This window comes from Gymnogyps californianus, chromosome 17, assembly GCF_018139145.2.
Source record: "Gymnogyps californianus isolate 813 chromosome 17, ASM1813914v2, whole genome shotgun sequence".
Classification (NCBI taxonomy): domain Eukaryota; kingdom Metazoa; phylum Chordata; class Aves; order Accipitriformes; family Cathartidae; genus Gymnogyps; species Gymnogyps californianus.
The window spans coordinates 6,897,217-6,916,348 of NC_059487.1; the positions used below are offsets into that span (position 1 = coordinate 6,897,217).

General features: G+C 45.7%; 1 long non-coding RNA gene across 1 annotated transcript in view; it reads right to left on the reverse strand.

Moving 5' to 3' along the window:
- LOC127023437 (uncharacterized) overlaps positions 1–19,132 on the reverse strand; it is a 29,070-nt gene that overhangs the window by 1,546 nt on the left and 8,392 nt on the right. The gene's annotated exons all lie outside the window — the stretch shown is intronic.

Consider the following 19,132-nt stretch of genomic DNA (forward strand, 5'->3'; position numbering starts at 1 on the left):
ACAAATAGATAGGGAAAAAGAATGACATAATTCCTTCCGTATTCCTGACAGAGGCCAAAACTTATCCATTCCCTCTCTCTGCTTCTCTCCTTTCTAGCATTTGAGACTTTTCCAATACCAGGTCAGGGATGGTTTCCATATTTGTTCAGACTTGTCTAATTTTATTTTCCAGTTCAGCTATTATTTTTTCAGATGCAGCTTTTCCTGATGGATGGAAAATACAAAAGGAATCGCTCATCTGCTCCCTGCAAGCTTTTTCCTGACCGCTGGGAAGCTCAGGCACTATTCCAGGCCTGGAGTAAACCTTGCCTTGTGGAGAAAACTTGATCCTTGTTTGCAGAGTTCACACGTCTGGGAATAATTTAAGCTAAGGGGAAAAGTAAAAGTGAGAAAGACTACCACCATCCCTGAGCCCATCTTGTTCCCTTCACCATGCAGCCCTGCCTGGGAGGACATCTGTGGTCATACAAGATGAACGACCACATCTCCACAACTGGCCAATGCTGTAAAGCAAGAAAGCGGCAGCACAGGGCAGGGCAAGACTTTTGGCAGTTTCATCCAGGCTTGTTTCACAGAAGCAGAAACTAACGGAGAGTCTGCCGGCAAGACGGCATCCACCTCCGCTTTCGGTGGTGGCTGCTGTAGGCTGGGCTCTCTCGGGGTTGCAGCCAGTGGCAGGGAGCAGAGGGGCTTGACTTGGGCAGCCACCTTGCTCTTTGCTCCTGGTTTTTCTGCAAGGGTGAGGAGAAGCAGAAGGACAAGGCTGAAACGAGGACCTCTCTTGCCTGCATTGGTAAGTAGCTTTGAACTGGAATTATGCAGGAGTCCCACCAGCATGAACGGCTTCCCTGTGGGCATGCTTTGATCTCTTGTCCATATATTTACAGTTGTGTGAACACCAGAGGTTCTCCCGCTCCCATGGGTGTTGTGTTTGTGGCCAACGGGACTCCCCAGTCCTTTTCTGCTGACAAACACCCTTGGGGACACCCTGATCTCACCCAGCAGCCCCAGGCCCAGCTGCTCCTTCCATGAGCAGGAGGAGGAAGAGGAGGAGGAGGAGGAGAAAGGGTCTATATGCTCTGCCACAACACAGCAATGCTTAAACGGAGAAAGCCACCGGACAGCATGCTAACAAGTACAGTGCAGCATCCCCAGGCACTAATGAGTAATAAAGTGCCCCACAAACTAAAAAGCCCCCAAGTGCTACTGAGGACTAAGTAGTCCCCGAATACTCACATCTCTCTCAGGTCAAATTCCACTCTTTAAACCAATCCCCATTACATTTTACACATCGGGCTGTAGAAGGCCTCGGAGGGGCTGTTAGGGTCTATTGTAGGGGAATAAAGCAAGTGTCAAAAAGACTTTTAATGCCCAGTTAAAAATGGCCGAAATACAGCCTGCAGTTACCTAATAAGCTGCAAGGTCTCTACTGGGAGAAATATTTTGGTTTTTAAATTGTCTCAGCCCTTGCACACTTAAAAGATGCTGGCCTTAGCTCTAAACTAAAGCTTTGTCAAGTACATTAAAACAATATTAAAAGCTTGGCTTTTGTTCCACAAAGACTTTTAATGCTTGTTGGTTGGGTTTTTTTTTTTCTTATAATGGTTAGGACCAGTAATTATTGAACATATCAGAGCGCTGCAGATCTTTGCAGCTCTGTGTGGTTTACAGCATCAATACTTCTCCCAGCACAGCGGCTGTCCCATCGTTGCCGTCCCCACCGTGCAGGTGTGGGAACCAACGCGCTCGGGGGGATTAATGTCACCAGAGATGCTAACAGGGCAGTGCCACAGCCAGCGGACAACGCCTGAGTCCCGTGTCCATGGACTCTGCTCATTGCAAGAGAAAATATTCCTGGTTCTCTCTTAGTGCAAATTACCCTCTTATTATTTACAGGGAAACTTGAGAGATTGCACCCATTTACTGGTTCAATTAACCTTTTTTGTGAACAACTACCTAACGGCTATGGACTATGCCTGGACTATGCTGTCCCTCACCATGGCTCTGTTGGTGTTTTTTATGTAGATATTTGGACATCAAAAAGTTAGATATTTGGACATCAAAGAGTTAGATATTTGAACAGCTAGAGGTTTGTTCAAAGCAGATCTGTAATTCATTCAAAGATTCAGTCTCAGAGTGTCAACAGCCAAGAAATCCAGAGTTCAAGCTGCAACAGGGTGTTTCTTACCGTCCTGTGTTGTTCCTCTGTGCTGTAAGGGCTCTCCGGGGCGGACCAGCCTCATCGTGCTGTTTTGCTGCTATTGCTATGCTTTGGGAAGTGTGTTTGCATAGCAGCAAGCGAGGCCAACACACAAAATCAATGGCATTTGAATTTCAGTGCGAGTCTTGACTGTCAGGAATGCAGCATTAAAAACCAAAACTTAAAGCTTCCATATTGCAAAATCTATCAGCTGCTTTACCGTTCTTGCAGTCATGCCAGTTCACTTATACTGGAGCTTTTACCAAAGCATGACAGCTCATTTGTTTAGCTTGGGCCAGGTTTAAAGTTCTGATGAAGCCTAATCTTGTGACCTGTATTTACTTTGGCTGGGGATGCTTTTTGCACAGATGACTTCCTATCCTTCCTAATCTTTCCCGCAGGAAAGGAGCTGGGAGTTATGAGTCGGGGGAGGAAGGCAAAGCCAACCAGACATGCAGCGCGAGAGAAACAAGCGCTGCACATGTCGGTGAAGTGGGCCAGGTTCAAGGACCTTGTCTGTTAAGGGAAGGAATTAAAGGGGGAGTCAACACCTCCGCTGTCATCATTTGAGGTGCGTCAAATCCATCATCGTTTCTCTGGAATTTTACCCATCTGGAAATACGGCTGGCTGCAACCGCGACAGCTTCACGGCTTAAGGATGGAAAAGTCTCTGCTTGGCTCGAACTTGTCAAACCTCCCACTGAAACAGAGAAGAATTTTGTGGGTATAAACCCCTGGCAACCCCGTGGGACTTGATGCTGAAGGGCTGCTCATGAGTCCCAGCCGTCAACCCCCTATGGAGCGAGCTGGCTCTCAGCAGCATTGCAAAGTGCCCGTGGAAGGAGCTGCTCTCTCCTGTGTGACAACAGAGGGAGCATGGACCCTGTGTCAGGCAGCCTAGCTGGATGCCAACAATTAGATAATGGGAACTTCCTCACTCCTTACCTCCATTTCTAAAGTCTAAAACTAACTCAGGAGAAGCATGTGTAAATACTGGCCTTGGGCATCATGCTTTTACCACCCCTCTAAAATCTGCCTCTTTGCATCCCCTACAACCACAGGCCACTTTTAACATTATGCTTTGATTTGCTGCAAATGCTTTGAAAGAAATCAGGGAATCTGGAATCTGTTCCAGTCTTCACCTTCTGCTTTAACACACAGGCCAACACCAAGGTCTGCGGAGAAACCGTACAGGGACCCTTCTGGTGTAATTACAGCTTGAGCTACATGCAGGAAATACCCAACCTTCCCCTTGGCCTCACCTTCAATTTACTTCACAACCCCTAAACAGTAGCTGTAAGATTAAAGACAGAGAAAAAAAGGAGAGAGAAAAACCCAGCACATGCACTGGTTGTTTTCTAAGAGAAAGCCAGGACCCTGCGGTGGCATTTACCCAGCTCCGGAGGTACAAGTCACCCAGGACATGACACCATTTTTCCACTGGAAGCCAGATGCATGAAGTACCAAACCGCTTTCTAAAAGTGTCTTTCTTATCATGTTTTGAAGTAACGTGGTAAGCACAAACCTGCCTTTCTAATGCAGCAGTGAGACACTATGCACCACGCTGGCACTAGAAGTGCTGGTGAGCTTCACAAAATCCCTACTTTATATTCAGAAATAGGGCTCCGAAGGCAGAGACATAACAATGGGGCGGAGGGTGTTTTCGGAAGACAAAAGGCCAGTCAGGTTTGGACTCTGATATCTTGGGTTTGACCGATTCCCATGAGTTGAAATAAAAAATTCTGAGTAGCTGGAAATATTCCCCAGTTTCATTCCCACGGAAGAGAAAGTGCTTAAAAGCATTCTAAGGTTAATGGGAATGTGATGAAAGAACCATTTCTGTCGAGTAACATTTTGAGTATATGCCTCCTTTAAATGCATTTTCCAAGCACTATAGCAGAGAAATTTGGGATAGAGTTCAAATCTCTCTCAAACTTCTGGAAAGCGAGTGGTGAGGAAGCAATCTATTGTGCTGCTGCAGAGATGCTCCAGTTCGTGGCTCAGGGGGGCTTTGCAGTGGCCAAGCTGGGGCTGCTGGGAGCCAGCACCCACGTGAGCAAATTACCTGCTGACTGGGAAACAGAGCACCCATGTTTGCTCTGATAAAAGCCCTGAAACCCAGTGTGGCCACCTGAAAGGCATATGCATACTGCCCGCAGGGATTTGTCCCGGAATAACTTCTTTACAAAGCTGACTGACACTCTTCATCTCCGAGGGGAAAGCTGTTATCTTAAAGCTTCCCTAATTAAGCGATTGGGGAGCATGGGAGCATGCTGCACCCCTAATTCCCATCTAACCATCAGGCCAAGAGCTGGGATTTGGAAATACAGTGAATTTGATCAGTAGAGGGTACACTTTCCTCCTGATGTAAAACAGCGTATCCCAGGCTTGCTTTACAAACCCAGAAGTGCACTGGAGCAGTGCATGGTGCCCCACAGCAGCTTGGAAGACATTAATTACTAAATGAGCGACAGCGATGAGTCTCCCTCACCACCAGTTTGTAGTTACCTGCTCCAAAGGGGGCTGGGATTTACAGAGGGGGTCACAGCAGTTGCAGGTGTACATCGGGTGCTTTCCCTACCTGTGCCAGCTACCCAGTCTGCATGTGCAGTAGCTGCGACCGCGTGCAAAAGTTGGTAACGCAATTATGCATGTACTTTGTTGATTAATTGGTACCACCATTTTTTACAAAGGAGAAAAACTCTCTAGCATCATAAATTGTTGACTAATTATTATTTCATTATTATTGTATTTTTTGCTGTTTACAAATACTTACATTGGACCAAAGTGGTTGCAAAGATTTTGATAAGAATGTCAAACCCACTAGCAATGTTAGGAGAAAGCCTGTAAAGGCCACTGTTTTTTAAACTACTTAAGAGCAGCTTAATGTGCACTGTGCATTGAGTTTAGTTCTACAATAACTGCCTTGCAAGGTTATTTCTCAGCAAAACTGTGATCAGTAACAATAAACCTTAAAAAGGCTTCAGCGTAGATATACATTTCAAACCCGATGGCTCCAGTGCAGCGAGGGATGTGTGTTATGCAGAACACACGCAGAAGTCTTGCAAGTGATTTGCTGAATCAGGACCTTAAAGTGGGAGCTATTTTCCACCACTGCGTAGTGCTTTTGTAAGGCATTGAATTTTAAATGACCCTACTGAAAATGAATGCTGATCTCACCACAGACGTGCTCGTCCCCTCTGCTCCAGTGCTGCCCTGCCTGCCTGTGTCCGAGCCCAGAGTGAGGGCACAGCAGATCAAATCGATTGCACACTCCCATGCTATGGATGTTAGCGAACAAGCTCCTCGTGACCCCTCGCCTTTCTGCCATGGGAAAATGTTGGGAGACTCATTTCCCCCTGTTTGCAGGAACAAACAGCAGCAGTTTTACATCACAGGAAAACATTCTATTAATGAGTATGCTTCGTCACATAGGCTACACCTTGCAGTATAGTTAAGCAGTTATGCAAACCACCAAGCTAGCCCGGCAAAGTTCTCAAGATTCATCAGACTGAGGAAATAAGACAGAAGTTTTGCATTTCTATTGACTTAGTTTTAGTGCCACAGAAGGCACTGGGAAGAACGGATGGAAAGAAAGGCTCTGGTGATAGACTGATCAAGCTGAGTTAGTGAGAAACAATCAGACCAAAGCAAAGCAAATAAGAAGGCTGCCTGCAGGCAGCCTCGGCCAGGAGGCTGGCTTGCCTTCCTGTTTGTGTTTACCAGGACATATCTCCTGCCATTAACTGCATTGTGCTTGCAGGGAGCAGCAACTCCAGTGATGGATGGCTTCTGCGGAGATCCTTTGTACCTGCCAACCAGGGCTGAGCAATAAACAGCCTGAGGCAGCATCCACTTCTTTTCCTTAACACTTAAGTGGGCTGTGCCCAGCTTTCAGATCATACACAGGAGCCAGCTTGCAGTTGCAAAGCGTTGCAAAGTGTACGTGTGTCCAGACAATTGCACACCAGCAAGTTCCTGCAGCTCCCTCCATCTCGGGAGAGAGGTGAGATACAAAGAGCTGAAAGCCAAAAGAAGGCGGCAACGGGTGCTTTATCAATTACCTGTGGATCACTGACCATTTGCCTGTGCAGGGTGCATGCGGAGAAAGACAAGCCTCATCTTGCAGCTTAGCAGCATTCCCAGCACGTGCTTGCATTTAGTTAGGAAGCCGTGTTGCTGTTCAGGCTTTGGATCACCTCTAAAAGCCACCAGCCAGTCTCCCTGGCCCGTGATGCCAACACTGAGAACCGCTGGTGCTAGAAGAGTCTCCAGGAGGCAGGTACCACCTCACAGCTCCACGTGCTTTGCAGCTCCACAAGCCAAATATCAGAGAAAAGGCAGGAAAAGGATTTAGATTAGCTGCATTCAAGCATTCATTACCAAACCATCTTAATCCAGCAAAGGGAAGGGGCAACATACCCCTGATCCCGGCGTCTGCAGCCACCTCCCCTCTGAGAACCTGCCCCCAATTTGTCAGAGCGGGCTCTCTACAGTCGGTATCCAGCCTGTAGCCAGCATGGCTGGCTCTTCGCAGAAGCCCACAATCTGTAATTTAGCATTGACCTTGGCCTGCATAACGTCCAGCAGAGATCAAGGTGTGTGACCTCAGCCCATCCTAATCCCTCAACCACTCCGGCCCCGGGACTCCTGCTGACGGCGGTGGGAGCTGCCTGCACCGAGCAGCTCCAGCCTCAGTCCTGAGCACTCCAGCTTGCCAGCGTGTTTGCAGAGCAAAGCGTGTCATACTTCTAAAGAGTGACAAATTACCAGGAAGGGCTCCCCTCGCACCCCAGCTCCGCTGTGCACAGCTGAATTCCCCCGTGCTGCATTAACAGCTAATAAAACAATAGAGCTTTTAGTGGTGGACTTCAAAGGGATCTTGGGCAGATGAATGAATTTAGCATTTCTTCACTTACTGTCAGCACTGAGGGAGAGAAGGGCAGGCTGAGGTCGAAGGCTTCAGCAGGCAGCAGCAAACAAATACAGCCTGGTATTTGGGCTACTGCAGAAAAATGAGTGGTAAATCAGCTAAGCAGTTGGTAAGTACCAGGTTTTTCTTCTCCTTTATCACTGCTCATCCACTGCAGCTGCCCTATTTTTTTTTTGTTTTCCTGTGCTACATGACCACTACAAAAAAATACCATAAAAATTAAAAAACCCCCATAGTTACACCTCAATCACAGGCCAAGTCACCAACAGCTCATTACAGTGTGGAGAATCTTTAGGCAGCCTGGCTCAAACTCAAGCAAACGTAATTATTTTCAGGCATAGCAACACAATTGTATTTGGTAAATGCGCCTTGAGGTCCCGCAGCTAATTTACGAGTATGTGTCCATCCACAAAATGATTTCTGCAAACCATTAGCTCATTGTCATGTGCAGTCACAATAAGCACCTATATGAATTAAGCTTTGAATTGTGCAAGAGTGGATTAATATTACTTAAAAGGTATCTCCCTTTTAGGAGCTGGAGAAGGAAGTACGAGAAAGCAGGAAAAGTGCGAAGAATAGTATTTGTCTCAGATAGCATAGCTCAAATCATACTTCCTTGGCCATGTAGATAAGGACTCTCCAGCAGTTTACTCCCACATGGAGCGAGGGGAACGCAGAGCTGAGCAGCATAAATTGCACCTACAACGGAGGTGCTTGCTGGTGGAGAAGACAGTCAAAGCTTCACAGCTCCCACCAGCGAGGCTGTGCCAGCCAAATCATCACGAGGGATGGAGCCTACGGGGCAGTTTGGAAGGGATTAGAGATGAAAGAGATCTTAAAGAGATGAAGCATCATTTTGTAAAACTGCCACAAGCAGCATGGCTCCGTTTCTTATATTTCTCCTCCATTTTCTGACCGGCTCTTGTTAAGTCACAGCCTTTACTCCCATACAGTATATGAGGAAGAAAGAAAGAAATCTCTGATTGTTCTGTGCATGGGTTTTTTTTTATCTTTATGTAGTACATGATACCCAAAACAACAGGAATAAATTATTCTAGTTTTTAGAGTTGGCATGTTTTACCCTCTTGAATACCATCATCTATATTCTACATCATTTCCAAGTCCAGCCCAAATGGCTTGTTCTGGAAAACAACTTTAAAGGTTGCAATCATTTATATTGCATTCACATGTGCTGCCAAATTTTCAAAGCATTCTCCATTTGGCTGTCCTACAAAACACTTCTGCAGAGGACACTTTCCAAGCTTCACCGCTGTGCAGCGACAGCATTTGCATGCAGTCAGCTCATGGGGAGCTGTGGCGTTGCTCAAAAGCAGCGGGCTCGCAAGTCGGGAGGGAGACGGCCTCCTGATAACTGAGCTGACAACTTCTAGGTTCTCTAAAACCAGACCCTTCCAAGAATGCCCTTTGTTCAGCAGTTGCTCCATTCAGCCTCTCTCCCTGTTTGCTTGTAATTTATTCCTTCTAAAAGTCTTGCCCTAGGCTAGTAGAAAATTAAAACAAGGAGCCAGATTTTCTTCTTTTTTTTTCCTCACTTTTTCTCTTTCATCAAGAACAGTGAAAATTTGGCACAGTTGAATATTTTGTTCGGCTCTTTCTTTCAGTCTTTGAAGTCCCCTAAAGCCTTGGTAGGAGTCTAGGCTTCCACTCACATCTGCTTTCCATGAAGCCATTTACCGCACTTTATTTGTGCCATATTAGATTTTTCAGGACAGGGACAGAACTAACGAAGCATTTACATTCCTGGGAAAGTGGCATATATACAACTACCACATTACTCTGATAGAAACAAACTACAACTGACATATTTCAAGTTCTCAAGCAAGCAGTCATGTTGTGCTATGGGCAGCAAAGGGTCCAGAGCTGTTGGTTACTTCTTTTTAATGCTCACTTAACATTAAACACTCTCAGCGCAGTTTCAGTTTACACAGTTATCAAGAGATGCTCTAGTACCTGTAAGAAAATGAAGGAAAACGTCTTATAAAAGGGAGAGCTTGGATGAAAGCTTAATGAAAACAAATCGTGGCTGAACAGAAGCTGCATCAGAGACAGTATCAGTGACACAGAGCACTGTCAACAAGATAATGGCATCATGCTGCTAACTAACTGCTAAGGCATTTCTTTTACAAGCAGAAGACTAATCCCCTGACAATGCTCCATTCCAAGGACTTCATTGCTATCAGAGCAGGGAAAGGGTGTTGATTGAATCTCTTTATCAGATGGATCCTGGCAAACCATAGGGACTATTGATTATCCTGCTGTTTTCTATTTTGTATTTCTCTCTTTAATAACAACCCCGCCCCCAAGAAATATTTGTCCACTTCTCGTATTGAGAATGTTATTGAGATTGTTCTAAGTCAGAGGTGATAAAGTAGCAACTGAGAAAAATATGGCTTGGAGGAGTCAACATCAAGAGCCCAGCAAGCTCATTCTTTGAGCACGATCTCCAATGGCCTTCTGAGCTTAAAGAGGGGGAGTTTGTTAAAAAGCCAACTGGAACTTGGAAAGTTCATCACAGGACTGCCTACCCAAGCTCAGCACAGCTCCAGTCATTGAAGCTCACCAAAGAAACATTTTTTGGAATCCAGCCCTTTGCCATCCAAAGGACCAAATCACAACCAAATGACAAGTGTGAAACATGTGCTTACATTCATTCAGGCTTGGGAGAAAAAAGCCACTTACTGGTTGAGCTTGATCACAGGGGCTGCGCATCAGCTAGCGGGCAAAAGTCTTCATAATATTGCTTCACATTACTTAGGGCAGAAATGTCCAGATCAAGCTCTTATATGCTGCTTTGAGTAACCAAATACCAGATTTGGTTGTGTAAACAGACATGAAAATCACGCCCCATGTATAGCTATGAACAGCTGCCAGGAAGGTGATAGCACAGCCTCCTACCTCAGTTTCTCGCGCTGTTTGAAAGTGAGAGAATAACATGTCCATAATGGAAGTTATTTACTATATCCTGTCACTGAGAGGTAGGATCATGGCTAGATACAGGAGGATTATCCTGGGTTTAATGGAAAGCATGGAGAGGGCACGTATGCCCCATCTGTAAAGCTCCATTCAGTTTCCCCCACTCCAAGCTGAACAGTGATGGTTCATCATCTGGTTTCCCAGGGTCCTCTCCCTCCTTTCTCGTACATCTTTCTTCCTAACAGTCTCTGTTTCTTCATTTCTTTCCATGGAAAATATTTTCAAAGCTGGAGAGTATTGAAATAACCCACGAGACAACCATTGCAGTCCCCAAAAGACGACCATTCCCATGTCTCTTCTGTTACAAGAGGTATCACGTACCCATAGGACACCTTCACTACTGTCATGTATTTTACTATCGAATTGCACATCCCTTACAGAAATACTGAGACATGAATCAGGTGTTTAAAAGTAGTGTGGATCCTAAAGCGTACCTTAACCTGGGCAGGGGATTGAGTACCCCAACAATGTTCAGGTCCCCCGGGTCCACAGAGACACGGCTTTTGCTGGGAGGCGCTTGCAATCACTGGAACAGGGGCTGTGGTGGATGTCAGGAGGTAGGGGGCCCGAAAAAGGGATGCTTTTTCCTGCTGCTGTAGTGATTTGAATTATTTCACGATGGCAAAAACTGGGAGAGGAAAAAACCACAGCACTACGTTAAAAAAAGAAAAACATGATTTAAAAAAGTGCTGTGCCAGGTAAAACTCCTCTGCTTTGTTATTATGAGAGTTCCCAGTATTGATAATTTCTCCTAGTTGCTGGTTTGTAAGTTACTTCTGAGTAGAAAATTCAATTACATGGGCCAAGTCAACAATAATGTTTTTCCTGGCAACGGTTCATTTTGCCAGTGGAAACATTTTTCCCCCTTCTTTTCTGGATTCAGCTCTGCAAAGCTGCTAAATTCTTCCAGATCTCTGGTCTGATGTGATCATAAATATCCTGATTGTATTCCACTGATTGACAGACTGGGGATGGATTAAGTGGGGATTACAGCCTGGAATGATCAAAATGTGCTTTCATGGTCAGTAACTCTGCAATAAGTCATAGTTCCAATGTACATTAACTATATAATCTAATTAACATGGCTGTTTATGTATTTAATATTATTCTTAAAACTTTTTAATAAAAGAGGTTTTAAGGAGAATTACATGTTGTTTAAAATATAAGAACCTGTTCCTTGAATGTACAGTAGTTTGGGGTTTGCACTGTCATTAAGATGACTAATAAAACTATCTCTTGCTATTAAAATGTGATTTGAGCAGTATAAAGGGCCTAATTCTGCCCTTACTGATAGGTGGGTAAACTCAGGTTTTATGTTTTATTTAAAGTTACTTTGGGTTTACATTTTAGTAATTCAGGGCAGAATTTAGTTCATTAGGTTTAAAAAACTACCTTTTTAATAAACTGAGACTATTAAATCCATATAGGCACATAACTAAAAGCACCTGAATTTTCTAAGGTCCTCAGCACTCACAGGTCTCAAGGCTGTCATTATTTACTGAGTAGGAGCAGCAGGAATTAGTCTTATGGGTACCAACCTTAGATGTTTTACTGCACGCGTTCACATACACACAATACATACCTAATGATATCAAACCAAATTAAACAATTCATCAAGGCAAAACTCCAAACTACAGCAATGTGTTCAGCAGCTGCACTTGTGAATATAAAAAAAGCTTGCTATTTGATTGCAAAGTCAAGGAATTATAGTGGAGATGTTATGCAGTTGTCCATAAAAACTGAAATCTGAAACGAGTAAATATTTTGCAGGACTGTGGATTCTCTGCTGTCTCCAATCCACCCGGCCTTGAAGTCAGCATCTCAGAGCTGTGACTCCTATTGCTCTCCAGCGATACCTCTACTCCAAGACCATTTTTTAGCTTTCAGAAGATTTTCGCATTTGCACTTGGTTTTGTGCCTGCTGGAACTGCAGCTGAGCGTCCCTGAACCTGCAGCTCTCCCTGGGCCATGCTCCTGCCGTGGATGGCGGCATCACAAACCATGCCAGGCACAGTTTGAGGCTGCAGCTTCTGCTTAAAGAGTTCAGGTATCTCAGGATGCTGCACTTGGTGGCCCCAATGATAGTGTCCCAAGAAAGTTTAATATGGTAAGTACTGCTGAGTGTGGTGGGTTGACCCTGGCTGGACACCAGGTGCCCAACAAAGCCACTCTATCACTCCCCCTCCTCAACTGGACAGGGGAGAAAAAAATATAACGAAAGGCTTGTGGGTCGAGATAAGGACAGGGAGATCACTCACCAATTTACCGTCATGGGCAAAACAGACTCGACTTGGGGAAAAAATTAATTTAATTTATTACTAGTCAAATCAGAGCAGGATAATGAGAAATAAAACCAAATCTTAAAAACACCTTCCCCCCACCCCTCTCTTCTTCTCGGGCTTAACTTTACTCCCAAATTCTCTACCTCCTCCCCCCCAGTGGCGCAGGGGGACAGGGAATGGGGGCTGTGGTCAGTTCATCCCATGTTGTTTCTGCTGCTCCTTCCTCCTTGGGGGGAGGACTCCTCACGCTCTTCCCCTGCTCCAGCGTGGGGTCCCTCTCACGGGAGACAGTCCTCCACGAACTTCTCCAACGTGAGACCTTCCCACAAGCTGCAGTCCTCCATGAACTGCTCCAGCGTGGGTCCCTCCCATGGGGTGCAGTCCTTCAGGAACAGACTGCTTCAGCGTGGGTCCCCCGTGGGGTCACAAGTCCTGCCAGCAAACCTGCTCCAGTGTGGGCTCCTCTCTCCACGGGGCCACAGCTCCTGCCAGGAGCCTGCTCCAGCGCGGGCTTCCCACGGGGTCACAGCCTCCTTCGGGCATCCCCCTGCTCTGGCGTGGGGTCCTCCACGGGCTGCAGGTGGATATCTGCTCCCTCGTGGACCTCCATGGGCTGCAGGGGGACAGCCTGCCTCACCATGGTCTTCCCTACGGGCTGCAGGGGAATCTCTGCTCTGGTGCCTGGAGCACCTCCTCCCCCTCCTTCTTCACTGACGTTGGTGTCTGCAGAGCTGTTTCTCTTGCATATTCTCACTCCTCTCTCTGGCTGCAATTGCTACTGTTCAGTAACTTCTTTTCCCTTTCTTAAATCTGTTATCCCAGAGGCGCTACCACTGTCACTGATGGGCTCGGCCTTGGCCAGTGGTGGGTCCGTCTTGGAGCCAGCTGGCATTGGCTCTGTTGGACACAGGGGAAGCTTCTGGCAGCTTCTCACAGAAGACACCCCTGTAGTCCCCTCGCTACCAAAACCTTGCCACGCAAACCCAATACACTGAGCAATATTGATGAGAGCCAGGGTGAGAGGGAGCCCTTCTGCCACGCTCCCTCTCACACCCACGTTGGCCTCCTCCCTCCACTTCATGGCCTCTCACTTACATTCTTACAACTTTTGCCTGACCTGGGACCGTTTAAAATAAGAAGGAGCTGAAAATTTTCAGCATGTCAGCCTCTGATGTCCCTGCTGCCTTCCTGATTAGAAATATTCCCGAGGGACTGCTTGTTCTGGTGCACGGACATCGCTAAACAAGGATCAGGATGGACACCAGCTAACTCAGACTTAGGACCTGATCTGCAGATCAGAGGAGGGTTCAGCCCTCTGCTCACCCAACACCTGGGGTTCTGGCACAGATCACAACTCCACTGGGCTGTCACCAGAGATCTGGTGGTGATGGCTTGCCTTGAGACTGACCTTGTGCAGGAGTCAATCCATCAAGCCTGGGATGAAACGCACTTCATCGTACCGCCGATCCTCCAAGCCACACAGAAAGCTCTACCCAAAGTCCCTTAAACGAAGTAGGAATGTTTCAATTTAAAGGAATTAGAAGCATCTTTAAAATGTGACAGTTCCCATCATACAAAGTCCCTGCACAGTGCACTGCCCGACAAGCCTGATTATTCCCCAGTCGGCTGGGGGCTTAGAAAATATGTCGAGCACTCCAATAATTTTAGATCCTGCTGCACTGTACATACCCAGAATCCGAGCAGGGTTCACATTCGAGGGCTTATAAAAACTTGAATACACTCCAATAACTTAAATCACTCAGTGAGGTTTATAGTGATTTAAAGTCATTGGAACTCTCCACGTTTGGTGCACAAGGGCTCCAGCTTGGAAGAGAATCAAGACATGTTCCAGCATGGCAGCTCCAGGCATATTGAATCAATTTCAGCATGTAAAAATAATTAACAATGATAAAAATACATTAATAATACTGTAATTATAAGGCCAGACCAAAGTTTCAGCCTGAAGAAAAAAAAAAAAATGGCTGCAGAAATTCAGCAAGGTTCGTGAACAGCTTGAACTGGGAGTAATGAGGTATTTCAGTGACAGGAATATAAATGGAGGCAAATCAAGGGTAAGGAGCAAAGGAAGATCACATTTGTCAGTAGTTAAAAAGTTTTACTGGCCTGAGCTGCAGGACTTGCTAAATTCTGCCCTGGAGCCGTGCCAGCGCAGCATTGCTAGGCCAAGGGATCAGAAACAATTCAAGGTCCAAGATCTTGCAAGCCATCAGGACTAGGATCAAATGCTATATATCATGGAGTCGGCTCATAAATCTCTGCTTTCTAGTAGCATATAGTAGGAAGGCCAAATTTAGCACCTGTCTGGAAAGGATGCAATGTCATCTGAAGGATGCTTTTCCAGAGCTTCCCAGAACCAGCTCAATCCCCGCAGGGTGATGTCAAGCCCCAGGGGACAACAGGCCTTTGGCTACTTCTACATGAGCTTTGCAGCACCTGGTACATCACCTTCCAGCCTGGACCAGCACCAGGAAATGCCCAAGGCTGCAGGGATAAATGCTGACAGGGACAACATTAACCACCAAACGGTTTTGTCACATCAAACAACTGATTTGTTTTGGTCAGCAGTCCAGGCTGGTTCTTATTTTATCAATGCTGATTCACCCATCCCAACTTGTTCTGTACTCAGCCATCGTGCAGCTGCCTCCTTGAGCCTTTCAATAATACCATCCCAGCCTGCAGAAAAGTTTGTAAAATAAACTAATAGCACAAGGTCTGTCCAAAGGCTGTAGGGAAAGAACATGCAAAATATAACATAATTTCCAGTGCATGTGGTGGAGAAAAGATGGTTGGGCATAGACAGGTGATGTCCCTTTTTGTAGGGGAAAGACATATTAATTTTAATTCCCCTGGCAGAAGAAGGAGAGGTGTTTTCTCATTGTTCATTTTAAGGTGAGTTTCTGAGCACAGAAGACAGGGACTCCGCTTCCAGAGCTACCAGCAGAAAAATAAAGCCTAATCTTATGCCATTATATTCACAATTCTACTGTGGTTTTGAAATGAACCTTTTGCTTTGGCATGAATTCCCATCTCATTTTCTGTGAAATACAACAGAGCTCAGGACAACTGCAACCAAGAGAGATTTCTATGAAAAAAAGCCTGTAAACCCTTTACTATCTTTAATCATGAAAATAATTCAGTTGCTGCAAACCTGATATTCATGGCTGGGGCCCAAGGACCTTGCAATTCACAAAAGCACTGAAGGGATCCATAAAAAGTGGCTGGCCATGAGGAATTTACACTTGTTTTTTAAAGGGAGTAAAAATGTGGCTATAGCAATTTAGAAGAGTTTATGTATTCAGGCCTTAGAGAGGTTTAAATCAGCCAGTTAAGAAAGATGCATTGGTGCATTAGTGAGCTTTCAGGCAACGCAAAGAGCCAGAAGAAATTATACGACACAAGCATTTCTGGGCAGAGTGTACTTTGACGCTTGCTCTGCCCTCAAAAGGAGTCCCTGACTTAGCTGCGTGGTGGACTCCAGCTTATCACACCCCACTTTCAAAGCATCCTCCCAACTCCCCCCATGTCCCTTTCACCCCACATGTGGCTGGTTGGGGCCCCTCACGACCCACGCTTAGATCCCCCAGCTCCCCTTGAGCAGCCCCTTGCATCACCCACCCTCTCTCAGCGCCAGGGAGGTCCCTTGCCCAGCACTGTTGTGGTCCCCCGGGATGACCAGGAGCCTTTGGCCAACGGAAACATCCAGGAGGGGGAGGCCCAGGAAGAAAAGCGCTTTCAAAGGGCTCAAGATAAGACGGGGTCTTTGAGAGATAATGACAATCCCCAGCCTCACAGCATGCAAGACTAATTGCAAAGCCCATCTCCCTGACCTGGGTTTCCCACTCTAAGCCCTTCTCTGTTTCTCATATTCACTTGCTAATTCTGTTCAAGCATTTTAATCCCACCTACTACCAGGACAGAAAAGTAAGTTCTTACTATTTGGAAATAAAGCTAGTAAAAATACAAGAACGCAGTGAGGGAAGAGCTGCTGGTGTGCAAGAGCTGTGATCTCTGGTTTTAGAGGGTCTCAGGGCCCCTGACCTGGACTCCCCATGTTGCCCTCATGTACCTGGGAGAGATGCTGCCCCTCTCTGCAGTGTGGGTTCAACACCACGACTGTTCAAGCTGCCTTCCAGTGTCACACATCTGTTACAACACTGTCAGACACCGCTCCCTGCTGACAAAGATTTGCTGGCAGACTGCAAGAATTTGGGGCACTACATTTCTGCTGCTTGCAGGGGCTGTCACGCCACAGCAGTGCTCCTCAATGCTGCAGCAAAGGGGCTGGCTACACCATACCTCAAGACAAGAGGAACTGAGAAAAACTGGCTGATGCCAAGACATTGAACCAGGGACAACACAACATTGACAGAAGCAGCTGGCTCTCAAGCGGCATGTGCTTCGCAGCTCGAAGGGCCGTAACTCCACCTCTGCATCTCCTAACGCTGCAATCCCAGGAAAAGCTGGGTTGGATTTGCTGGCTGGTCACACTCCCAGTCTTGGGAGCAAGTATGGGGAAAGGCACTTTTCTTGCTTTAGCTTTGGGTGTGCATTTTGTTTTCCTTGCCTTGGTGCCCTCAGGGTGGTTGTTGGCTGCAGTAGATGGTGGGTTTTATATTTCTAGCCTGTTGTACCCCTCTCGGGAGAAGTTGTTACAGTTGTAGTTGTATTTTTCCAGCTTTTCCAAGCTTACCAACTCCCCAGGGTGCTGTTTGCCTGAGTGGTTTGGTACAGTTTTATTTTTACAAAAACTATTACACTTTTTAATTTTATTTTTGTATGTTAATTAAATACTTTTTAATCACAACGCAGACGCAGTTGCAGGGGCCAAGAAAAATACATAAACAAGAAGAGAATCCAAACATATATCTGCCCAGCATGGTACAGAAAAAACTTTCCAAACCCAAGTTCAGTCTAGCCCAGTCCTGGATCTCTGCATTAAAAATTTAACAACGCAACTCAGCCACCAGTAGTCTACTCTTCAGTTCACTGCAAGTCTTTTCCTTGGATTATCAAGTAGGAAGGTAAAATGTCCAGAGAGCAGCCAGTGTGCATACGCAAGAGAAGTGCTGAGCTGTGCCACCAACTCTACCCACCCCAGGATCACAGCAGTCCTTGAATCAGAGAAAAATATCCTAAAGTTCTCTTAAATAGCGTTTGTCAGATCACACTGAAGACATGCTGAAATTGTACAGAAAGTGTGACTTGTTCGTCCCCCCTGGAGCCAGACACCAGTCAGGTTAGCCAGTTCAGTCTACTGCCCTATACAGTTTCTCCTATCCCAATATTTACCCCTGCAAAATCCACATGGAATCAGCTTGTCCACCTATGCACATGCAGCAGAAAGGAAGCAAAGAGACCATGGATGTCTGGAGAGACATGTCCTTGCATAGCATGGTCAAAGTCACCTCTTTAAAGCGCTAGTGCTGTAAAATTCTTACCGTGCCTGAGAAATAAAACGTGAGATTTAATTTAAAATGAGAGATATTAGAAGGGAGAGCTGCAGGTGATGAGGTGATGGCATTTCTTTGGCTCAGTGCCAGGAGGGTAGGAAAAGAAAACAAGCTAGATGCGTTATATCCTACATACCTTGGCAGCTCAACAAAGTGACACTCATGTAGGGCTCATGAACAAGGCAATTAATGACAGGGAAGTGGCATTAGCTGCAGCATAAGGAGCACTGTAAGAAATTAGAGCTGAAGTTCATTCAAAGCACAGGAGAGACAAGGCCAGTAAAAAAAATCCAGCAGCGGTGTATATGCGAAAAGTCAACACGCTAGGCATGCAATGGAAGCGGAGAAGATACATCTTCTGAGAACCTATGCATGGTCCTTGCACACCTGTCACCCTTATTTTTTTAAATGTTTGACTAAGTGGTGATTCCTTTAATATCTGCATGTATCTGAATCATGTTAGTTAAAGGCTGGGAATGGTGCAGGATGGAACAGCTAAGTATGAGGACCCCTTGTCCTCAAAAACAGGTCTTCTACAATACTCTCAAAGTTACATGATGAAAACTGCAGCAATGGAGTTATTCAGATGCGTACAAAAGCTAAATAATATTATTTCAGATATATCCCTGCCTTTCTGTTGCAAGCACACTGAATGAACAACCATGCCACCTCAGTGATGAGTGGACCATACTGGGCACAAGCACTGGGTGACTGTTCTCCCATTTCGGCTTTGCCGGCACGAGCTGTGGCTCTGGTAGTCCCTGGGCTGTGCAGCTGCAGGCCATCCTCAGCGAGAGGCTTGCTAAGGATATTTTACTGCTCTTTATGTCTGTTGTTGGCCCAAGGACCCTTCCGATCACTTGGAGAACTTTTGGGACTGGGCCATGTTAGAAGGATGTTTTCCTATTATTAATTATTATTACCACCAAAACTACTTCTGTTGTTTAGCTTGAAAAGCTAATTCTGACAAATGTGTCCAATCTCTCAATTTAAAGCTGGGCAGAAAAATCAAAACAGTTTATCTTCATAAAATATGTTTTGATTAAAATAGATTGTTTCATGGTATTACAAAGAATATTCAAAGAACATTTGAAAGACAAGATTTGCTTGGAAATGTCTATTTTTAGTGTTTTCCCACAATAAAGATTTTCAAAGTTTGTGCTTATTTTCATGTTGTGGGGAAATACAGCCGTGCCTGCCCCTTCAGCAGAAACTCTGAAGTCTGCCTAGCATGTGATGAACTTACCAAATT